Source organism: Amblyomma mixtum, chromosome 2, assembly GCF_055824585.1.
Source record: "Amblyomma mixtum isolate Tamu chromosome 2, ASM5582458v1, whole genome shotgun sequence".
Lineage (NCBI taxonomy): Eukaryota > Metazoa > Arthropoda > Arachnida > Ixodida > Ixodidae > Amblyomma > Amblyomma mixtum.
Genome location: NC_143013.1, coordinates 20,650,171 through 20,675,302, shown reverse-complemented (window position 1 = coordinate 20,675,302; position 25,132 = coordinate 20,650,171).

The following is a 25,132-nucleotide window of genomic DNA, read 5'->3' as shown; positions in this document are numbered from 1 at the left end:
TGCTAACAGGAATGAACGCAAAAAAACTGCTCTATTCAGCTTGAGTAGCACAGGTGGCGCGAAATTGGCGGGGATCAACAGTTAAGCGCGAGATATCCGGTTAACCATTAGCGTTATAACCTGCGGCAGTGTTTTGTGTCTCTAGCTGTGTCGTCCAGACAGAGTGCCATGGATCGGCCGACGCTGAAAAAACTGGTCTGTCGAGAAAAATTCAGGCTGCACTTTGACTGTCTAAAGTGCGTAGAGGGGAAAGCGTTTTCCGCGCCACTTTGACTGCCTCTGTGGCCCCGGTGACGTCATCAGTGGATGACGTCACTGGCTACACGAGTAGGTAATGCATCATGACTTTATGATACACTTGCTACACCAGTGTAGCCAGTGTAGGTAAAAGAAATGGCCTAATTAATTAACTGCTAATGAATGACGCTTAAGCTTCGTCTTTAGGAGTGGAACGCGACAGCGCGCTGCAGCGCTGCCAGGGAGTCCACGGAACGCCACAACCCGTTCGGCGGGATGCCTTGCCGGTTGGAAACACCTCTGAACGCAACGCTTTTTGATGAAAGGAAATGGTGCAGTAATTCTCTGTCATCTCGGTGGACACCCGAACTGCACTGTACGGGAAGGGAGGAAGTGGTAGAGAAATATGAAAAAGAAAGAGAGGTCGTAATGAAGAAAATGAAAATTGTATTTGAAGAAAGGAAATTTCGCAGTAACTGTCTCGCATATCTCGATGGACACCCGTCATCCCTTTGATGACGTCAGCTGCGCTCGTCGATGAGTCACCCCAGGCGCTGGATGTAACGCCGGACGGACGGACGGGAGAATGAGCCATTAAGGGCTTCGGCCTTAATATGTGGATAGTAAATAAATTCTGAACCGTTTCTAAGGGCGTGCTGGCCCAAATCCGCATCCAGGATCTGCATGTACTCTGTGTTCTGATAAAAAAAAAATCTCTGCCTCTCCCGTAACCGAGAGTAGAGTAAGCATGAAATGTTTACGGGCCTAATGTCATCTCGGTGGACACCCGAACCGCACCGTACAGGAAGGGAGAAACGCCACCACCCGTTCAGCGCGATGCCTTGCCATTTGAACGCAAGGTTTTTTGAGGAAAGGAAATGGCGCAGTAATTCTCTGCCATCTCGGTGGACACCCGAACCGCACCGTAAAGCAAGGGAGGAACGCCACCACCCGTTCGGCCCGATGCCTTCCCCTTCGAACGCAGCGCTTCTCCCCCGGATCACGTACGACAACGAAGTGCAACATGCAGTTTATGTGGTTTTTGCACGCGTTATTAGAAACCGGAAATTATAATTCCGTGCGTTATCAAACCCACAGCTCCACTGATATCTTGATAAACATTGAGAAGGCACTGGCAGCAGTTATTTTTTGTCTCGTTTGGAGACCAACCGGCGCTTGCATGCCGGTCGCGTAGGAGGGCTTAAGGAGTCTCGTTAAATCTCGCTAAGTCTCGTACGGTGCCCGGATGTTCTCGTTTCAGAGCCCGGATGACTGGATTTCAGTGCCCGGATGACTGGATTTCAGTGCCCGGATATCTGGATTTCAGTACCCGGATGACTGGATTTCAGTGCCCGGATGATGGCTCTCGGTCTCGGCGTGACGTCACCACACTGCCGACAACGGGGGCTAAAAGCATTTCATGCTTAAAATATCGTTGGCTGAAAATGAGACCATGGCTTCGGAGCCCAGCGATGGCGATGGTATTTTGGTGTCATGGAATTTAAGAATAAAATGTCCATGTGTTGTGATTTTGGCTTGCACACCTAAGGGCTTATATTAGCCTGGAAGGCTTCTAGTGCAGGATGCGTGATTTAGCTAATCTATAGCGCCGTGACTACGCGACAGCGTGTACAGCTCGTTCGGTCGAAAAACCGTAGGCGTCGTATGTTGTCGCCACCACGCGTTGGAAAAAATCGTATCATACCAACCGTTTGCCGCAGAATGTTCCCGATGGTGTGATACGATTCAGCGTTTCGTGGACCATAAACTTCAACTAGTTAGGTTAGAGCCTAGCATGCGGCAGGGATTCGCATCGATTTTTTCTTTTGCTACCGTACAAAACAACCAAATATGTTCACTGGCAATGATAGCTGAATGCAGCTTTTGTCGGTCCTCTTCTAATGGCCACCGGGCCTATAGCACGACAGTTGCGTTACAGTGCCTAGTTGCGTTCAGCGCCACTGCCTCGCGCGCCATCGTCCTCTGGCTCGTAACAGCAGTAATTGGTAGCAGGTGACCAGCCCGAATAAACCCAATTCTTTTTTAAAGCGAAAGCTTTGCTTGACTAGCCAATGTCAACGGCGCCGCAATTCCACCTTCAAGTGGAGGCGCGGTGGTGTGGCTGCCATGTGACATATCTCTCATTTCCTCCTTTATCCCTTCTATTACGGCGTGGTTCAGGTGTCCACCGATATGTGAGACAGATACTGCGCATTTCCTTTACTCAAAAACCAATTTTCAATTTCCTTTTTGCTCTCTTTCTTCTTTCACTCCCTCCTTTTTCCCTTCCTTATGGCGTGGTTCGGGTGTCCACCGAGAAATGCGAGACAGTTACTGCGCCATTTCCTTTCTTCAAAGACAAAACCAAACGAAACAAGTGCGCCGCTGGCGTTCATTGGGTTCACTGGCGTTGGCGTTGACGCCATTTGGTGTGTTTTTTTTTATTTTGACGAAAGGAAAGGCGCGAAATTGGCTCCCTTGGTCAGTGGACACCTTGAAATCATCTTTATGGAGAAGGTGGCGTTGCTGTCATCCTGCAAAAACCTGCTTTCGCTCAATATTAAGGCGAAAGCCTTTAATTCGTCATCGTTGTCGACAGAAGGCTGTCAGCAGAAGCTTGCCAGCAGAGGTGTCATGCTTTTGACGGGTGTCCACCGAGATGTGAGACAGTTACTGCGTAATTTCTTTTCCTAAAATACAATTTTCATTTTCTACATTACTGCCCCTCTTTCTTTTTCTTCTTTCACTCCGACTTCCTCCCTTCCCTGTACTGTGCGCTTCAGGTGTCCACCGAGATGGCAGAGAATTACTGCGCCATTTCCTTTCCTCAAAAAGCGTTGCGTTCAAACGGCAAGGCATCGCGCCGAACGGGTGGAGGCGTTCCGTGGACTCCCTGGCAGCGCTACAACACGCTGTCGCGTTGCACTCCTAAAGGCGAAGCTTAAGCGTCATTAATTAGCCATTATTTAGTAGTTAGTCCTTAATTCGTAATTAGCCATTAATTAGTGATTTGTCATTACTTGGTAATTAGACATTAATTATGTGCGACGTCATCCAGTGGTGACGTCACCAGTGCCACAGAGACAGTCAAAGTGGAGCGGAAAACGCTTTCACCTCTACGCACTTTAGACTGCCTAAGTGCCCCCTGAGATGCCGCCGCCGCTAGGATTGCCGCGCCGTTGCTTCCGCAGTTCTACTCGACATGGCCATTGGTCAAACCACAGCCAATTTTTTAACATGTTTTTCGCCCACCTGATTACCACTGTATTCTATTAAGGCTACACCAAACATCAGAACGTATTAAATCCCAAACATGAGGCCACCGCGCTGGCTCAGTGGTTACGCCACTCGGCTACTGACCCGAAGGACCCGGGCGACGCGGGTTCGATCCCGGCCGCGGCGGTCGAATTTCGGTGGAGGCGAAATTCTAGAGGCCCGTGCACTGTGCGATGTCAGTGCACGTTAAAGAACGGCAGGTGGTCGGAATTTCCGGAGCCCTTCACTACGGCGTCCCTCATAGCCTAAGTCGCTTTGGGACGTTGAACCCCATAAAACCAAAACCAATGATTCGCAAACAAAATACCACCGCCATAATCAGTACGGAAGGCGGTAAAAAACGGTGCAGCCTGTACTGGCGCGGTGTATGGCTAAAGTCAGAGCATCAGACTTCGCACTTTTCGCTATCCACTCTATCTTCGTCATTTTTATTTTTGCTGCTCTCATTATCTAAATGAGGCGCTGTGCACTGTTTTCGCGCGAACATGTTGAGTTAGATTACCAACGTATAAGACCAAAAAAGTGCCCCATAACCTGTCAAGTTAATGAATTAGGAGCGTCGTTCAACTCGATTTTTCGAAAGAGCAGTTCATTCCCAGAAAGCACTACTCTGTTAGAGAGGACTGGGTTTCCTCTGTCCGTCCCCACTGCTGCTGGTGACGTCACTATAGTCCAGTAAAGCTCTTCGTTCTGCTAGAGCATCGGGACGTGTGTTTCTTGCAGTTTGTGCATACCACGAGTCTCGCATACCATGAGCTCATGGTTCATGGTTCATGAGCTCATGAGTTTGTACATACCATGAGCTCATGAGTCTCGTCGTCCAACCTAGCAGAACATTCGCCAAATTTTTGTGCGGACATGCGTGTTTCTATTCATACACACCTGAGTTTCACTAAGCCTGTCCTATCAAAGCCCAAAATAAAAAAGAAATGGTAGAGAAAAGCTTAGCCGCTTAAGGAACTAATCTGGGAGGTCTGGTTGATGCGCTTAAGAATGCGGTTCAAATGAGCGACGGTGCCTGCGGCGAGCCCGGGCCTCTAGCTTCTACTGCGGATCGGCCGCTGGCGATTTGCACGAAAGCGCCGCCACGCAGCGGCGGCGCCGCGAACTAGCGTAAGTAATATAGGCGCGCGGAACGGTGCCGTTTGCTCCGTTGCTTGAGTGGTTCGCCGGTACGCTCAGACTTTGATGTCAGAGTTTTGCTGTTAAAATATATATTTGGAGCCCTGCTACGTGGATGTGTGCACGCTGACGAGGTAGAAGAGAGCGCAAGTGCCGTTGCGCGAGTTTTCTGGTACCGGTAATACACAGAGAGTACGGGGACAGAAAGGTAGGTCTTCCCGAGCCATGGATATATCATTAATTTAACTGCCGCCTGACACGGTGGTCTGTTTGCTCACAATCCGGTGGGCAGGTTGTGATGACGTCACAAGGTCACGTGACCTTAGTTGCCCACCTAGTTTGCTTCTCTGGGATCTTTCTCTCACAATGTCGACGAAGACAACAAGAACGCCAGATTTTTCCAGAACGGGAGCCTCCGCGCACTAGAACATCAGCACAAATTTCTCGCGAAGCTTGAACAGGATCATGACGTGCGTCCTTCTATGGAGAATGTTCGATAAGTCTTGCTTCTTCAGCAGTAACCTTTATATTAAGTGACGGAATTGAAACACATTACATTCAAATGGAAGCTAGGAATTTCTTGTCTTCCAAGGGTAGGTAGCTTTTTCTTTTTTTGCAAAATCCTCATCAGCGGCAACGCAGTTCAGCACCCACTGCATTAGTCTCTGTATGTTTGACTTTATAGTGCATTGACGAACCCTTATGAGGAGCGAAGCGTGGGCCCTTCCGACAGATGTTTCACAAGCAAGCTTCCTTTTGTGAAAACACTCACAAGTCCAGAGGTGCACAGTCCATGCAATAGTATGGGTAAAATGAAGCGGCACTTTCATCGTTCTGCCGAACAGCAACATATTGGCTTCCTTTCTATAGACGGCCCGCCGCCACGAAAGTGCGCCGATGGCGGAAGTGCTGCTGCGAAAGAGAAAATTCCAGATTCTGATTTCGTTGTAACACATTTTTACTCCATTTTTTGTTTAAAAAATATTACACCTCAGGAGAATTGACTTTTGAGTACCCGCTCCACTTTCTCAATAAAAAATTCGCTGAGAAACCTGAATTTACTCGCTATGTAAGTACCATAGGCTACACACAGGAACAGGGTAAACTGTTATTTGCAACACACCATGTTGCTGCTAAAACACAAGCTGTAATTCCTGTTTCTGTGTTGATTACGACACCTTCGAAACGCGCTGTGGGGCGGGAGAGAGATGCTGAATGTCTAAAAGGGTGAAGGGGTTAAGGACAGGATGTAATTTCGAAGGCTATGACTAAACTGTATTGCTTTATGGAGCCCATTCTTAGTCTGGTTTGCGTGCGCACGGCACGAGTAAGCTTCAAAGAAGAATGCTAGGCAGCAACAAATTTTCAACTTAACAGCAAGCACCAGACTGACTAAAGCAGACGGAGAACGCAGAAGCAGTGAAGCGTAAAGATTTTTTTCTTTTTATGTTTATCTTTCAGTGTTTTTTTTTTACTACCAGAAGGCAGGAAATGCTTACAAGCTTCTGACGACACCCAAAAGGATGGCATGCAGAAAATAACAGCTGGAGAGCTGGCTTTCCAGTGTAGCAAAATAGAAGAAACTGGCTGCGTCTATGGCATGCCCTGAATGCGTCCTCACTGCTCAGTGGTTGCGGCACCTCCTGGAGTTGCACTTTGAGTGAGACTGTCGGATGGGCATTAACGTGCACAGGAGAAGCATTCTGAGCATGATTCCTTAAAACAGCGCAAAATACAAGAACACAGAAAAAAGAGACACACACACAAGAAGAAGCACACACAGCGCTGCGTGTGTCTCTTCTTTCTTTGTCCTTGTCTTTTGCGCTGTTTTGAGGAATCACGGTCCACCAACTAGACCGCACGTCTACCCTTGTAAGATTCCGAGCCTGTTGTTGGTGGTGGTGGCACATGTTGGAATTGCACATACCCACGATGGAGGACTGGCCCGGATGGTCTGTAAACTCAAACAGGAGACGCACGTTTAGTAAGTTATGTTAGGCAGACATTGCTTAATTTACAGCGACGGCTGTTAAGCGCTCTTTGTGTGAGTTTCGCGTCGTAGTAGAGCGCAAGCGATAAGTGGCTGCCACGGGAACCGCTCGGAGGGTGGCTACCGTGAAATGAGGAGGGTATGGCGAGAGCGTAGGTATGGTTAACTGGTGGATGGTTGCCACCGGAGCAATCTACAAAGTGGGTACCGTGGGTGGAGGCGAGGAAATGTACAACCAGAGGGTGGTAGCTATGGAAAGAAAAGGGTATGACGAGAGCGAAAGTATAGTTAACCAGAGGGTGGCTAACATCGGGAGCGTGATTGCTGTGGAAGGGGGAGCGAACGGCGAAAGCGCAAGAATGAGCAAACAGAGAGGGGTTGCCATTGAAACCACCTGCAGAGTGGGGCGAGAGAGAGGAATGCGCAACCGCCCGAGGAGAGAGGCTCAGAGGCGGGGTCGCACGGAACGACTGAGTAAAAAAGAGCGCTAGTCAAAGAACGATTATATGTGGAAAAGTAAAAATAATGCTCTATAACTATGCAACTGTGCATATCTACATGTCGCTCTCAAAATCTTTACCCCAATATATCGTGAAATGAAAATACCTGTGCAGCTGTCGCTGAATCTCGCTTTACTCAGCGTTAACCGTCCTGTGAGCTTTATTACTTAAAAAAAAAGGCGATTTCGAAATTTAGTACCTAACAAACCTACCTACCTGATGCTATGAAATAATCATTGAAAGATTCGCACAGTCATTTCAGGACATGTCCCCTCGCGCTTGCACCAAAGGAGAAGAGTACTGTAATATAAAGAGGCTCGAATCGAGCCAGAGATATCAGAAAATAAGTTGTCGAAAAAAAAAAAAACATACCGCCGGCAGGCTATGAGGGACTGATTGAATAAGCGATTCAATTTCTCCACATTATTCACAAAGGCTCGACGGAGAGAACCCAGTCGGAATAAATAAAGATTAAATCTGGGTAATCTGCAGTGCAGTGGAGTGATGTACAGCTTGCATTGGCACAGGCTGGATTAAGGGGCATTTCAATGAAATGTCAAATGCTGAAAATCCGTCGTAACAAGTATAGGCTCATGGCTGAAGTAGTTGAGAAGCTCAAAACGTTGAAAACATGCGGTTGTCAAGCGCACAGTGTTTCCATTAAACGGCACAACGGGTCCACAGAGGGCAGATTTATATTAAAATCAGCCATTGCATCTGATGCAATGCCACAATGCCCACGTAACCAGTCAAATCACAAAACTTTAGCATGAGGAGGAATGAAAAGCAAACGGAACTCCTTAGGAAAGCGTCCCTCGAGCCTTCGAGCGTGTCAAGACCGAAAGGCTGGGAGCGAATATAATGGTCTGAGATTAATTGTAGAGAATCATTACTAAAGCCAACTCAAACGCAAAATAGTCAGCAACGATTATAGGGAAATAAATCAGGACCCGAAATAAATAACTACATCCTAGAGCCTTGGAATGAATGCCAGCAGCCTCCTTTTCGCACATCATGGTCAGGAAAGCTGAAAAAATGCTCCTCTACAATCGCATTTCCTACACTGGCAGCCAAACTCGTTACACTCCTTGGGATGGTGTGATCTTGTGGGAGTGGAACGTCAGCCCGCACGTTGCTAACCCGTACTAAAAAACTGATTGTGATTGATATTCTCGACAGAATGGAATTAATGAACACAGTCTATGACTGCTTATAGTTATAACCAAATATTACTAGAGAAGAAAGCCGGGTTCGTCCTAAATATGGGACTAACCAATCCAGGACTAGGATCTAAAGCCCGTGGAAAAGTTCGCACAGTTAAAAGGTGAAACACAGAATTTAAATCAGGTATACGAGCCTCCAAGTGCAGTGTGACATTTGGCCACTCGCGACGTCACTCCGTGACCAACGTGACACGTGACATTCTCCACTTCCACCGTGAGCGAAGCAGAAGATGTCACGTGGCATGTTCGTCACGGAGTGTTCTCGATTTGATGTGCGTCGCTTTGCGCTTCCCGCGGGCGCGCAGTTTTCGAATGGCGCGAGAAGTGGCCCAAATTTGTTGAGCCACATCGGCAAGGGAAACCGCCTTTTCGAAATTTTAAAAACTGATATGGCGATTACTAACGGACCACTACAAGTTGCTAATTTCAACCAGGCGCCTATCGGTAATGGTCAAAAAGATGACTATTCGAATTTAGTTGGCCACTTTAGTGGTTAACATAATTCTCTTGTTTTTGAAGTCCGCCAACGTTGCATTACTATTCCGCAGAAAGCTTCTTTTACCAAACTATAAAAATACTCAAAGAAAGTTAACTATTAGAATTCAGTTAATCATTTTACTAGCTCACATGATTCGCCTAGATGTCCGCCAACGCAGAAAGGTTCTCTTCCCCTCAAAAGCCCTATTTTTAAAAATTCGTGGTGGGTTTCTCTGAAAAACATGGTATAGTTTTAGATATAGAGGTCATTGTCCTGCAGTTTACTAAGATATGATGATGGCGTTTACTATTTGCTGTTATGATCATGATGACGATCGAGGAGATGACGTATGTCACGACACGATGATTGTGGTATGCATATAGGCAAACGTTCAGTGACCTAACTTTCGTTCTCTCACATGACGTTGCAATCTCAGCAGAAACACACACCCCTCCCCCCCCCCCCCCCCCTCCCTCCTTAAACATACTATAGTCCCAAGCACTTGCATAACATCAGTGCCGACCTCTCGACACAATGAAGCCCAAGTCTGTATTGTTGCTCTCTGCACTCCGGCGTACTCCCATGGGCCAAGCTCCAAACTCTTTCTCATCACGATTAAACGACGTCTCCGCCTCACGCAAAGAGCCGAGACCTCGGTGACAGCATCCAGGGTGAAAAAAAAAGATCAAAGAACAAAAACATAGGCGGCGCCTGTATCCGCTCTTTCCCCCTTGGCACAGCGCAAGAGTTCTGTGATACAACGTTGGCATGCAATCAAACTCGAGTCACGAGACGCCTGTCGAGAAAAGCAAAAAATCAAGTCAATAGGGCCAATCTGCTGTGCCATTCCCATGGAGCTCGAATCTCGTTGGGTTTCATAAACATCTAAAGAGAGAAACAAAGAGGGCAAGATGTGTGCGTCACTAAAAGCATGCAGCGCTTGCCAAAGCTGCAGTTGACGTCCGCTAATTGCGAACCGGATTCTAAAGCTACTAGCACGCAAGGGCCGTCAAGTGTCTGGTCTGCGTTGGCCAGTTAACCTTGCGAATGAAATCACAGCTGAGGCCTCGCCGGCCAATCTCCGACCGCTTGTACATGCGCGCACCCTGGTGAGTTCCACCTCAAATCAGCTGACTGCAGCTGTTTAGCTTCCACAGCGCTGCACAGTTTTAGTGAAACACAAAGCGTGGCAGGCCTTCGCTCCGACGGCGCATTTAAAATAGCGGTACCCTTAGGTCAAATATACCAAGCGAAAGGTTGTACAGCTGAGAAAGCGAGAGGGCGGAGAATAAATTTAAGACGCTCACTTAAGGCCCTTTCGGCGTTGTTTAGTTGCTTTTTTCTTGTTCCGTTCTCGTGCGCGCGAGCTTTTGACGCTGCGTCTTTTTCTCGGCGCTGGCGCGCCCGGCTGGCGGGAAAGTGGGGCGTCGTGCAGTCGGTCGCAGCAGGCAAGCGGCGGGCGTTGTTTTCGTCGCGGTGGTTGACATTGGGCGCGTGCCTGCCCCCCCCCCCCCTCCCCCCCCCCCCCTTTCGTCTCCTGCCGGCGGTTCTCCTTGCACTTGGCAGAGGGCTCTCTCTTCGCCTCCTCTCCGAGCTCATCTGGCGCCGCGGCGACTGTTGATGCAGTGTTGTGCCGGTGCCGTTGGCGTCACCGCTAAGGGCGTTGCGGCAGCAACTGGATATATGCGCTGCACGCCCGTGCCTTCGTCGCGGCCGCGGAATCTCAAGTGGTTTTATATGCCCCTGAAAGAGAGAGGCGGCAGCCACGTTTTGCTCCAGAGTTAGTGGCCGGCTAGCTTGTCGTGTCTTAATTCTCTCTCTTGATTTTATTTTGTCTTCAATCCCTGCAGTTTTCTTGGATCTCTGACGACATTGATTCATTTATAGCTCCCCCCCCCCCCCCCCCCCGCCCTCACAGCTTCTCGTCATATCCCTTTTTTTTCCTCTCTCCTCCATTCCTTCACGCACTTATTTTTCTCGACATTTTAAGAATGAAATGCAGCGCGTTCATGGTCACCTGACGGTATCTGCTCCGTTTCCCTCTTTGCTGCACGTGCGCTTATTTGCGCTGATGGCTTTCGCCTATGCGCCGCACGGCCTGACTTGCAATGCTTCCGGAGCGTGAAGTCATTTGCATAGCATTAGTAGCTAGTCCTCACGCCGCTTGGTTCGTTCAACAGAGATATCTGTAAATGGCCCCAACCCCCTGATCCGAAAGCTTGGCGTAGATGTCCACACGGTGAGAGAAAGGGGGGGGGGATAAAGTAAATAAAAGAGAAGGAGATGACAGGAGAGAGGGTTAGCAAATCTGTGGCGCTGCAATACCTTTTCCTGGTTCTGTTTTCATAGCAAATCTTATGGCCCACCTGGTGCTGTAAACCTCTTTGAGGCGAGAGCCTTCGCATTAACCTTTCAAGATATTATAGTCTTTAATGGCTCTACAAAAGTGCCGCACTATGACATTCAATAGGAAACCATATGGCCTGAGAACTTTTGACCAAGGCTGTACGTGTACGCGTGAGCAAGAACTGCATCTATTGAGCTGAAAAGGCTTTCCAAGTGGCAAAGCTGTCGTACCTCGATGTTCAGGATAACCTTTAGAAAGCTGATTATATCCAGCCTACAATCGTGATCGCAATACGTGCAATTTATGACGCTATCACTTTCGCTCGAACGGTGGCTATGGGCAGCAGGCACTTACTATCCGCGGGTTTAAAGCGCTTTAAAACAGTTGAAAAAATATGTGCCAATGAGATCTTAGTTCATATGCAAAGCAACAGACAGCAAGATTAATCGAAATCAGGGGTAGCAAAAGGGCTAAAATTGCCTTCGAGTGTTTTTAGTTTCAATGAATGAACGAATGAATGAAGTTTATTCGTGTCTTGCATGGACTCCTGTCATTCTAAGCGAGCTGTTGGTCATGCGATATAACGTTGCATTGCATACTGAAAGAAAGAATACGCAGTTCGGCTTCTGCTCTTGAGCGAGGTTGGTACTCCTTTAAACTTCACACCGAAGCACACAATATATTGCAAACAGGCTTTATTCCTGTTCACAGATGAATCTAAACCTTTCATTGCTCCTGCCTGTTCGCGCACTGTTGCGGTTGCGGAGTTTTTTTTACGTTCGTTAAAAAGTGCCGTTTCCCCCAAGCGTGTAAACTACATTTGCATTTACACGCGCCGGTGCCCGGGCCATTGCATCACTCGATCAGGGTGAGCTATTGTGACGCTATGCAAACTCACCCTGTGTTAATTCATAGAAGCTTCTGTGACGCAGTATACGCCTCAGTGTTTCAAGAAGCAGGGGGACAAAGGCTAGTATCTCAGATAATGACCATATTTGCGATGGAGATGAGGGATATGCGTGTCAAGGCCGAAGTGTCCCCATGTTATTCCGTGAAGCTATCTCGCCGCGAACGGAATCAGCCTAATCAGTCTACGAGCCACAAAAGCGGCTTCCGGGTAAGCTGCAGTATTGGTGTGACCGCACAACGGCATTCGACTGAATATACGACGATATTGGAAGTACTGTTATTCGTCCAGACATTTATGCGGCTGCCAGCCTCTACTCGTAATTAATTGCAAGCGTAATTAAAGGCAAAAGGGAAAAAATAGCGATTCCTGTTCAGTGTAATTTAAAAAAACTTCCACTGCCTCAGTAATGGAAAAAAAATCAGTCACAATTTTTGCAATTGGACGTGATGGATCGGGAGCGTTTCTTAAACTCTTATCGAATTCATCGAATTTGATATTAGAATCCTCGTTTCTTTGTATTAGAATTGTTTGCACGTCAGTGAGATGCATCATGCGTCCGTCTTGTTGGTCCGTCCCTTATTTGAACGAGAGCAACGCACCTGATTCTAAACCTGTAGAGAAATGAGAATGCGGAAAGTAGTCACGAATAGGCTTCTGCATTCTGGTACTTAGGTATGCTTTGTACATTTTGTAGTATCCTTTTGTGAAGTGTCGCATTGTAGTGTTGTGTCCTGCAGCGTGCTGTTGTAAAAGGGCTATTCATTTACCCTCAGGACCTGAGGGCATTACAGAGATGAGTGGGTTTACATTGCAGAAAGAAGAACAAAAGAGCGAAAAAATATAAATACAAATAGGGATGAGGCTTTCGATTAGAGAAGATTAAAAAAGATCAAATAAAACAAATAGCCAGCATTAAATACAAAGTTCAAAGAGCCTAACTGGCTAAATATAACAAGTGAGAAAGCATAAAGTTAAATTTGTGGCCAGCTGAGAAAAACAAAGAAAAGACAGCCTATGGCAGAGAAGAACTGCCACCCCTGGTTTTGTACAGATTCCAGTTGGTCGATGAGGGTCAATGATGGCGACATATTGTTCCTTCATATGTGGTGCTCTGACGTGCCTTCCCGAAACTGCTCCAAGATGATGCAGACGGGAGAGAGTGTTCCTTTTTCGTTGCTCTTATCGACCTTCTTACTGATTTTACATTATCCGTCTAGAGCATACTGCCGTAAAAATTCCCGTTCATTTAATCTCGTATAACAAACTGTAAGCAGTTTGCTGTGCAATTCTTGGTCACTGAAGCGGTGAGTGTGACGTGGCGCATTTTCTTCCATGCATTTCTCTTTTCGCTGCCGGGCGTAAGCTAGTCCACGCAGGAGAGTTAAACGCCCTCAACTTACGGCCCACTATCTCTTGAATCCCGGTCCGCGGCGGCATGTCCTCGTGCGGTCACTGGATAATTAGACACTAAGACATAAAAAAAAAAAGATGAACGCATTGAAGGACGCAACACAAGACCCCGATATTTATCCCAAGCACGTACTTTTTCAAGCACAACGTTTGTTCAGTAAGTGGGTGTCATCTTCTTTATTGCGCTGCTTTTTCCTTGGAAGAATTTTAACAGCGATGCTGCAATGCGTAAACTTGTTCCTCGAACGTCGTTGAATAAGTGGAACCTAGTCACAGTGAGGCATGCCGGTCCGTTTCAGATGGCACAACCTTTGTTGTTTTGCGCTTTTGGTCACACTTCGACAAACACTCTTGAAAGCTGGGAGCTTTTTGAATATGGAGGCCTGAAAATGGTCTCGGTGCCTTGTTGATTCTCATTTTCATTACGGCAAGGGTTCGAGCACACAATGCGCATATTTAAATATTCGAATATGCGAATTATTAACGACGCTTCCTTCCTTGTTGCTTGCGTTGCTGGTGGCTCACATCCCTAAAATTTTCTGCGGCCACGAGCGTTAAATCTAGTAAAACATTTCGGTTGTAAATCGCACCAGTAAATCTGAATGTTTTTAGGGAGAAAGATAAGCTATTGAGATCCTTTCTGCAATGCTAGAACTGTTTAAAGGAACATAGAGAACAGAAGGAAGGAAAAACAGGTTGGCCGGAAGAGGGTTAAAACTTTTCTAAGAAGGTTAGAAGCTCAAAAGGTGGCTTAACCGCTCAAAAAGAGGTATACTGCTTTAAAAAAGTAGCGAATAACGGTCCTGCTCGAGGAGCTCATATCAAGGGGTACAACGTGTTGTTAAGCTGGGGGCCGATCACGTAGTGCTTCTCTTGTTTGTATATTGTCACGTTGTAGTGACGGCAGTCCAGTGGTCAGGAAGACACCAGAAAGACTTTAAAACGAAGCTCTTTATTTGGGCTGACTTGCGCCCGCAAAAGAACTGGATCACTCGGTGGCGGCGTAAGCAACAAGCGTGCTCGTCAATCGTCGAACTACGAATACCCGCCGCTCGCGGCATCGCTCAATTTAAAGCCGGCTAGGAAACTTCCAGATAGCAGGACAAGATCATCTACAGTAATCTGGAAAAACCTAGATGCCGCATTTTATGGCTGCGATCAATCGAGATTATACTGGTCGCTTCTCGCGTCACGAACAAAAATGATAACAGCCCTTTCCTGCAGCCTTGAGCGTGAACGAACAAACACTACAATGATACGTGGCAATATGAATATAGCGTTTCGATGTCCTGCGTCTGCGACACTGTCTACTAGTTAGGTATTTTAAAATACGAAGGCATTTGCTCCTATCCTTTTGTGACTTAGTGATATCACTGCGCTGGCCAGTCGGCGAGTTTTTTGGCTGCTACGGAGAGGAAAGTTTGGAGGTTACAAGAATCTATGTGTAAATTTTGCCTCGACCGAGTCTTTCGTCGTTGTATAAGCTGCCGACGTCAACAGCAACCCAGGAGCTCAATGCAGAAAGCTGTTAGCCCCAAAGAACGACCTGCACGCCACTGGCCATTGGCAGCATGCACTGACCAATCGCGGCAGCGGAAGACAGAAAAGTTCAGAGCGTCGTCCAATCACGGCCCGTTTTTACGAATATGTTTTTCTTTTTAATTCCGCCTTTGATTCGCAGTTTGTAGTTCCAGCTTGTACAGCTCTACCCAAAATTGTAAAAGTAAGAACGGTAAAAGTCGCACGTTCTGGCACATGCGGAACCGCCAGAAGACAATAACAATTGTCCTCGTCCTTTACCGAAGTCAGAAAAAAAACACGCACAAAAAAAAAGCAGTCATGGACTATTGATCTCCTCGGATTACGAGCGGCATACCAAGTGTCCTTCCTAGCGACAGTAAATCGATCTCCATCGGTAGCGAACCCATTGTGGGAGAGCCGGTAGCCCTACAGCGTTGTATCATGTTCGCTAGGCACGCCACACTACATAGACGACCGCTGCATACCCCTCCCACGGAAAAGTACCGGGCCCCTGCCCCCCTCTCCACGCCAAAAAAAAAAAAAAGGAGTAAAACTCTCCGGTCCTCCTTTCCGCGCTCGAGTTCGCTTTTTTCGGTTGGCGTCGCTTTGCTTATAAGTTGATGGCATCGGCGAGAAGCGTAGAGTTAGCGCCGACATTGAGCGAGGGTACGAACTGCTATGCAGTCACCGCTTAGTAACCGAAGACACGGGCCACTCGCGACTGGAAAAGTCCCGTCTCGGCTTGCGGCGGCCGCCACTGCTGTGACACCTCCGAGCTCAGGGTGTGGCCAGCAATAGAAGCGACACCGTATCTGGACCATCCCGGAGCATTGCCCTTCGTGTCGTCCTACGGGGAAGCACCCAGTAATTGGGACAGCGCAGAACAGTGGCGAAGACGGGGATGAACTCAGTGTAATAACCCTTTCCTTTTTGAAATGCATCCGTGCCAGCTATAAAGACTGATGCTGAAATTAGACCTCTTTAAAACTTCGCCTTGTGATTTGATGTACGTGAACCTGAATACTGATCACTCCTAAGATCGTGTCGTTTATTCCTTCAGTCCCGGGTACCTCTGTTGTAGGTGAAGCACGAACCAATCGCCACTAAAATTTCTTCACACACAGCCATGCCATCAGAAGTTCCTTCTCCGCCAGCAGCCACGCTTCTTCAGTTTTTTTTATCTGATTCAGCAATTTTGTTAGCTAGACGATAAGAAGTGGTGGATATCGTCAATGGCATTAGCGTACATCACTTAAGACACGAAGAGACTTACTAAAGAAACTCGGCCTAAAAAATTCGCCGCCCCGCCTCCTGTACCTAATGCGGTTACTTAGATGGAATGGCGACGTTCTGGGGCGCAATGCATCGCAAAATTACCGAAGCAGTGGAGAAAGTGTTCAATACAAATCGAGGAAGCTTGCATACGGCTGCTGTAAGCTTCCATTACTTCCTTTGATTATCCGACAACCATATATGGTGCTGCCCAATGCAAGTGCAATGTGTTGTTGACCGAGAACAAGTAAAGGCTGAAAAGGAGCGACTTGACATCACAGCGAAACTGTAAACACTTTCACTTTCCCCTGGGGCACTCAGCGTGCAACAAAACAAGTTCACAATTCCCTCAAAAAGTAATCCAGTACCTCGTCATAAACATAACATTTCGTATCTATGCTACTGTAGCGCCACCGCTTCGGCTCGCGGAAGACGACGAAGCGGTGGGCACGCGCAGGAGAACGCCGGCTCGCGCAGAAGAGAACGCTCGGGACTTCGGCCTCGCCGGACGCTGCAGCCGCTGCTCTGTCGCTACCTCTTCTCAGGCAGCCTCAAATAAACGTGGCCGTGGTCGCCTCCTGGGCGACCTCACCACTGACCTCCACACTACGATTAAGAAGGCGCCTCTTATTTTCCGTCTTGAAGAAACATTTTTTTTTTAGATAGAGAGTTGATTTAGTCTCAGAGCATAGAACTGCAAAAGGAGTCCAAATGGACATTATGTGCCCTTTCGTTAATGCAAACACGTTTTCCCCGCCGAAAGGACCTTTGAAATGCACCACCCAATCCAAAGTTTCGTAAATGGTTTGCTTGTTTACGCAACGTAAAAACAGTCGTGAGAGGTAGCGAAAAAGCCCTGTTTTCGTCATAGACGCGAGCGATTCCAAAGCGCGAAGCCTGTTTAAAGGCTATAGGATTTAGGTGGTCGCCTTCCATAAACCACCCTGTCTCTCCTAACGAAATTCCTGATTGGTCGAGAGGGTTGTGACGTCATCAGCACTGCCAAATTTGAAAATCTTAGGATTAGAATGTCCGAGTATGTTCCAGTGCAGTATCATATGGGATTACACTAACGCCACTCATTCTTCCGCCGTAATTTTCTCACTAATCCCCATTAATCCACCTTAATGCATATTCTGGGGCGGGCCTACTTTCAAAGTTTAGGAGATTCTTTGGAATATTTGGGGGTTGGCCAACTTCTAAACGCTACTGCATTTTCGTCTTTAAGATTGTGCTTAAGGAGGCTCCAACTATATTTATAGTCGTCGTCATGGCTATAAAACTTAAACTTCAAAACTTTATTTCCAACGACTTGTTGGGGCTCATGAGGCAAAAAAGCTGCCATTGGCAGCTTGAGCGTGCCTGATGCCCGTACAAGGCAGCAGCATATAGGCAACGGAAAATTCTGAACACATGTGCACAGTTACACTTTCACACAAATTGTCTGATCAAAAGGCATTCTCAATACACTTCAGCCAAAAAAGAATGCAGTACGAAAAACTGAATGGCAATGAAAATACAGTAAATACCATTAGCTGCACAAAAACGCGGGGTGACAGAAAAATTTCACGCGTCTGTTTTCTATTACATGTGCTTAAGTCATAATTTTCAGACAGGAATTTGTTAAGCAAGCATGACAATTTTGTGTGAGCGACTGTAGAATATAATATAAGCATATAACATATAATATAATATAGCATATAGTACGATATATCTTATATGTAGCATATAAGAGAAGACACTCTAGCAAGATGCGGTTGCACAGCCACTCTTCATTTGCGTGGAAATGAGTCTGTGGAGAGAAGCACGAGCTGAGGTGGTGCGAACAAAGCGTGCATCTCTCAGTAAAATATTTTTCAATGACCACGTCATCTAAAATTCATCCCAAATCAAGCGCGCAACTTCTTTAAAGTTGGAGCTGGTGTTCATCACGAGCCGATCATACGAAAACATTCACAGATTTCAGTCGTTATCAGCGGCGTTAACAGCCGAGTTAGTTGGCTGGCAATGATTATCAGCCTTGTCATGTGATTCAGAGAAAGAGAGAGAGGGGGCACGGATAAACACTCTATTTCTCAACTGCACGAGCAGATTAAAGTATCCGTGCCCTGCGTACAGTCAGGGACAAAATTCTCTGGACCACGTGGTGCGGAAATGAGGCAGATAGCTTTGTTATTAACCTGTTGCTAGAGTTCACATTTGTTGAGGCCAAAAAAAAAAAGAGGATTTTGACTTTCACCTCCACAAGTGTGGTCTCCAACCGAAGGCTAGTAACAGAGATCTCGGCTTCGTTTGGGGATCACGTGGTCCTGTACGTGCAAATTGTTCGGTCAGATTTGCCCGGTTCTCCTGACAAATGTCTCTCCTCTCTCCATTTCTTTTTTGCACACTTGCAAAAAGAGGCACTTCACAGTTTCGCATTAGCTTCCGCGTGCGCTTTACAAGCCCTCGGCTGTCGCTCTCGAGAAGAAGGCACGTCAGAAGACAGGCCCACACACGCCTCCAGACGCACCCCCTTTCAGCGCTCTATAAATAAAGTAATCAGACTTGGTCATCCTGTCCCTTCTTATCTAATCTCCCCCTTCTACTCCGCCTCCCATTCATCTTGCCACGGAAATTTTCCAAAGCTCTTGCTCGTGGGCACCGCAGTACGTCACGGCGGCGCGCAATAGCTGCCGGTAGTGCAATCTCAATGGAATGAAGATTAGAGGAAACGCGAGACCAGCGGGCAAAGGCTCCGTGATTCTGAGAGAGGTGGACGCCGAGATAGCGGGACTGGACTTGCGAGGGTGCGCAGAACGCTCACCGATAAGCGAAGGTCAGACCCGGCAGAAGGAATCGTGGCCGACTACCAAGAAACAGAAACATAGTGCCCGTGTGTGTCTCAGAGCGCACTTAAAACAGGAAACTTAGTACGAGACGAGACATAAAAAGTGGACTGCAAGGGGAAAAAAAAGATGGTGGGAACAAGTAGAGTCGCCGTCGTCTCTCTCGCTCCCTTAATCTCTCTCCCCAGTCGAAAAAAAACAAAATTTTCTGTCACCGCAAAAGACTTTTCGCAGTATTTTTGACCATGAACATGTAACAAAAACAATTTTTTTAAGTAACAACAGAATAACCAGAAATATTGTGCAGTTCCATGTCGTAGTGCCGCAACTACATAAAAATGCCGCACAAAAATACTACCGTACTAAAGAAAAATCTAGTTACGACAAAACATTTTGCCTTATTGTGGGCACAATTTTGTTTTTCTATTGCTCTCTCTCTGCAAACATACATACATACATACATACATACATACATACATACATACATACATACATACATACATACATACATACATACATACATACATACATACATACATACATACATACATACATACATACATACATACATACATACATACATACATACATACATACATACATACATACATACATACATACATACATACATACATACATACATACATACATACATACATACATACATACATACATACATACATACATACATACATACATACATACATACATACATACATACATACATACATACATACATACATACATACATACATACATACATACATACATACATACATACATACATACATACATACATACATACATACATACATACATACATACATACATACATACATACATACATACATACATACATACATACATACATACATACATACATACATACATACATACATACATACATACATACATACATACATACATACATACATACATAAAGTGACAGAAAAACAGCATCTATGGGTAGGTGAGTGGTTCGTTAAGGTATACCGAAGTAGACAGCATTCTTTCAAACCGAGTTCTACACTCGGAATATGGTATTACGCTTTTTTGTTTAGGAAAGAAAGTATGAGATGAAAAGAAAAACGTTAATGAAAACTTCATAAATTTGTTCAAGGAGAGGATGGGGCACTGTACCCATTCATTTCCACCTGCGTGGGTTTTATTGTTTAATGAAGGTTGTGTATACAGAAGTTAAAATTGCTTCAAAATCTAAGTGTGTGCGGATTATTTCAATGTAGAGATTGATTCTAGGGCCTTGAAAACCCGTTTTAACGGAAATCATTTTTGCTTTCGTCCTGCAGAGCTCATCTTCACAGCAATATATAAAAAAAACTAATAATACTAAACCCACCTGCTTATATGGTACCCGGCATAAATATGGGCGTGGGTAAGAGAATGTGAGATACATGCTAGGCGAACGCTTCTGACACCCTAAAAAACCCTCCATAGGGCGACGCCATCGCCTGGCACCAGCTCCAGATTCACACAAACCCTAACTTTTTTTCACAAGCACCTTTTCTTCCACAGGCAATACCCCGAATGCTGTCTGCAGTGCAACAATCCAAACCCAACATATTACCACTCCACTCAATTAAGGAGTGCCCGAATCCAGCAGGAAACCAGAGGCCCATCCCCACCCTTCATTCTTCTCCTGGGAGGCTGCCCTGTGCGGCTCGGACCCGAGCGACCAGCAATTGCTCATGCATCCAGGCCCTGGACTGAGGACTATGCCCATCATGAACGGCTAAACTAACCCTAAGAAAGTGGTTTTACCACCACCCCCACGTTACTCGAACAAACTTGGAAAAAGAGTCGAAGTAGATGAAGTATTTGGCGAAGACGAAAATAGGCGGGACAGAAAAATCCGCCATTCAGCCCGAGGACATCATCATCATCATCATCATCATCATCATCATCCGCTTCTATGGCCGTATCGGTGCGGATGCATTTCTGCAGCACTTCATCCGGAGTTTCGCGTGCGCGTCCGGATTTCTTTTTACAGAGTAAGCTGATATAGCGCCGATGGTTTCCTCCTAAGTATCTTCTACTTCACTCGCGTATAGAAAGAAACAACACCGATGACAAGATATAGTGAGGCAGAGCGCGCAGATAAGAGTCGAATAAGATTGCTAGAAGTGCGTTTAAGGGCGCTTCAGGGCGCATCGTCGCGCCTGGAAGGCGGCCAGATGTGACGGCCGGCTCAGTTCCGCGCATCGTTGTCTCAATGGAACTTGTCCGCTCAAGGGTGGCTGCTGATGTGGCCGCGTCAGCGGCGTTTTTTTCCGTTGCTCATTTCGCCGCAAAATGCAACAACGCGACTGCAAGCACCTTTCGTATCACCTTCTGCGAGGTGCTGGACATTATACCTAATGCTTTCCATGTCGTGGAATGTAGCATGGCTTCGCTACACACTGCTGTTTGTTTCCTTAGTGTCTTATGATTAGTGCTTGACATAAGAATTTTTGTAGCGACGTTTGTCAGTATCACTGCGTGAGCAATAGGTTGAAGCTTTACGCACCCGGGTTCCGGGTTAATGTTCTTTCCAGAACTAAGCAGCTTTGATCATTGCATTCAACAGCAAAGACATGGTCACCTTTCTTAGAATCCAAAGTAAACGGTTTCCGATTAACCTTCTCACCTTTTGTTTCTCACCCTAATTTTGCTCTCGTACTGGCTTTTTTCACGAGTTTCACTTTTTCTTAAGCCTGTGTACACTGTGACATATCTATATGTGAACAATACATTGCACTCAAGATGCATTCGCCGTTCTGTACGAAATCAACGTCTGCTGACTTCACATTCGCGTTCAGGATGAACGCTTTGCCAACTAGCTATAGATTTGCCTCAGGTACGGCTTTTAGATTGGTCATATCCTAATGAAATTTTACCACAGTGATGTGCACAGAAATGTAGCTAAGTTACTTTTTGTGACACTCACACCTAAAAACGAAGAAAAACGCAGGGCGTTTCATGGTTACCACGATTAAGCGCGATGTAATAATGCAAAGATAGTGCTTGGCGGCATGCATATTTCATCACAATGATTTTCCTTCCACAATATCGCATTGCGCCACGTTGAAGATCGCTTGATTTCAATGGCTGAATCAAAGGATAGCTTCAAGCATTGTGCCGTTATCGAATTCTTGACGAAAGAGGAGGCACAGCCATCAAATAATTCATAGAGTGCACGCAGGCTTTGTGTGCTAACTGTCCCCGTCATATGGAACCATCAGACGGTGAGAAGCTTTGTTAAGACGCGGCAGGGAGTGGGGAGTGTGTGGAATGTCCTGCGGATTCGTCTACCAGACGAAACCATAACAGAGGAATTTTACCGCAAAGTGGAGGATATGGTCATGACTCTAGACGCGTCACTGCCCTTAAACTTGCTACAGAACAGAGCTTTTGCAATGGGTCCGTAGAAGAGATCTCGCAGAGACATTCGGATGCTCCGAGAGTGTGTTCGCGCTGGGTGCCAGAAATGCTGACAGTGTAAATGGAGAAAAACGGAGTTCAAAATTGTCATGAAAGTTTGCCGCGATAATGGCTGATGAGAGCTGCTTTTAAGGGTGGCGGTTGACGGGAGAGTAAGCAAGAGAGCGTGGCCTAGAAGTGCGAGAATTTTAATCCGCTCGGCGTCAAAAGACCATGGAGGCAGTTCTTTGGTATAAGGTTGGTGTTCTGCTGGCTGATTGCCTACCAGCCAAAACAACGATCACCGGGGGGCCTACGATACCTAGATACTCCTTCAGTCACAGTGAGGGCTAAAAATAAACGTGGTGAAAATTGCCGGAACAAATTTGCCCCATCGCGACAATGCCCAAGCCAAGGTTCGAAAGTGGTGAGCGCAAACGTATGACCAATCACATAAAAGGGGTCGACCAAAAGGGCTCTGTGATTTGTCCTGTGTTTACGCTCGTCACTTTCTGAAAGTCATGCACCAACTAACGCAGACTTAAGTTGTACGGAAGTTTTATATTCCACATCACACATTACGCTGTAGAGGATTGCCGGTCCGAAGTCGCCAGCTACCCAGGCTATTGTTCGGAGCGTGCCCTTGGTGAGTTGCTACTGTTTTGATATTTCAAGCAGTATGTTCAAGAACTTTTATTTAACCATTGCGACGAGGATAAAGAGCATTTCAGCACTAGTTTCATGTATGCCTTTCTTCTCTTCAAGTTGATAGATAAAAATGCATTCTTGGCCCCACAGATTTCTCGCTTCCATGTTTGACTTATCACCCGTTTAACTTAATAAATCTTCAAACGAATCTCTTGTCAACTGCACCATGCTTTGCAATAGATCCTTAGTATTGCCTATTACTTCTGACCTTCGAGTTCAAACGCTGTTTGCTGTTTCCTGTAAAGAGCTACAGGACATTCCTTTAATAGCGGAACATGCATTCCGCCGCTGTCAACGTCCCCGTTCAGACATCGAACGAGTGTCTCACCGTGCGACGTTGTGCTGATGAAACACTCGACCGTTCACGAAAGCCAAGAATCTTGAGGCATGGCTGAATCTTTTATCTGTCAACAAAGGCACGAGTGGACATCTGCGCACTTGAAGACTGCAAAGTGCAATTGCCACCGATGAGCACATCTTCCGTTTTTCTTGGTATTTCCTTTCCTTCTTTCTATATTTAAGTGCCACTCAAAACACATCAAGCGTGCACTTTTTACACTCTGCTCTTCATGTTCCTTCATTCCCGCTATTTCCTTCACCTTATGTACGACAGCCAACCAGAAAAATAGATCAATCAATTGATCAGTCAGCCAGCCGCGTTCTAAATGACGGTTGAGACAGCCGCTCTTTCGTATGACAACATTCGTGTTAACTTCCGAGCTTTCTGTTTTGCGCATCAAAAAAAAAAAATTAAACGGGAGCAATTTGGGCTGGAGGAATTTGGGACCCAAGGTCGCGAGGTCGAATCCCGGTCACGGCATCCCCATTTCGTGGAAGCTGAATAAAAAAAAAAACACCTCTGTGCTGTGCGATGTCAGCACATGTTCAAAAGAGCCCAGGTAGTCTAAATTGACCACCAGCCCTCCGCTAGCTACGACATCCCTCATCGCCCATGTGCAACTTCGGGATTTGAAACTCTCCGTACCATATCAATTTCACTGTGCTCTCCTCATTAAACAAGCCACAGATGGAGGCTGGCCCCTTAAGGTCACCGCGTGCTAACTGTAGGTCCCTCAACGGTCAAGGCGAGTCGGCAAGCGATGGCATTGGAGACGACTGCGCCTCAAAGAATGAAAGAAAAGTGCAGAAAGAAGAAACAGAAAAAAATAAAAGAGGGGCAGCTGAGACCGTAGTCAAGTACAGAGACACTGAGGGGGCTGACAGAGCCTCCTTGGCAGCCTGCTATAAGTCACAAGTGGCCAATATCACACCTATTCACGCCGTGCTTAGCAAGGCACGCGCCGCAACAACACAGAAATCACGCCTGCGGTGCTTCTCCTCACTTTAGCGAAGCGGCCGCTGAGTGCGAAGCGATAACGGAAGGCCGCCAGAAACGAGACCACGCTGGAAGGGCTTTATCTGCGGGGCATTACACGGAGGGGGCCCCACGCGGTGGGGAGGCCTGAAGGCGATGCCGCTGCTGAGGTGCTTGGAGAGGCAGAGGACGGCTGATGCAAGCGTCCCATGCTGGTTGCAAAGCTTTGGCGAATACTTGCGAAACACAACTCGTTCTAAAATAAGGAGTCCAGCGATGCTGTCTGAAGACACGTGCTCTCTTGAACACTGCTACGGGAGCTGTGTCCGCTGCAGCGTGGCGTTGCACATGGCAGTGGGAAGAGCATTGTTGTGACTGCGCTGTTGAGGCCTTCATAGCATTGTCTGTGTACACTAAGCCTACGTCTTCTGCACCGACAGTCATCACTATTATGACATCATCATCATCTTCATCACAAACCAGATTGCGTCCATTGCAGGGCAAAGACGTTCCCCATAGGCCTCGGATTATGAGGTGCAAAGGGTTAACCGCGAACCGCTTATTACAATGCACCAAGA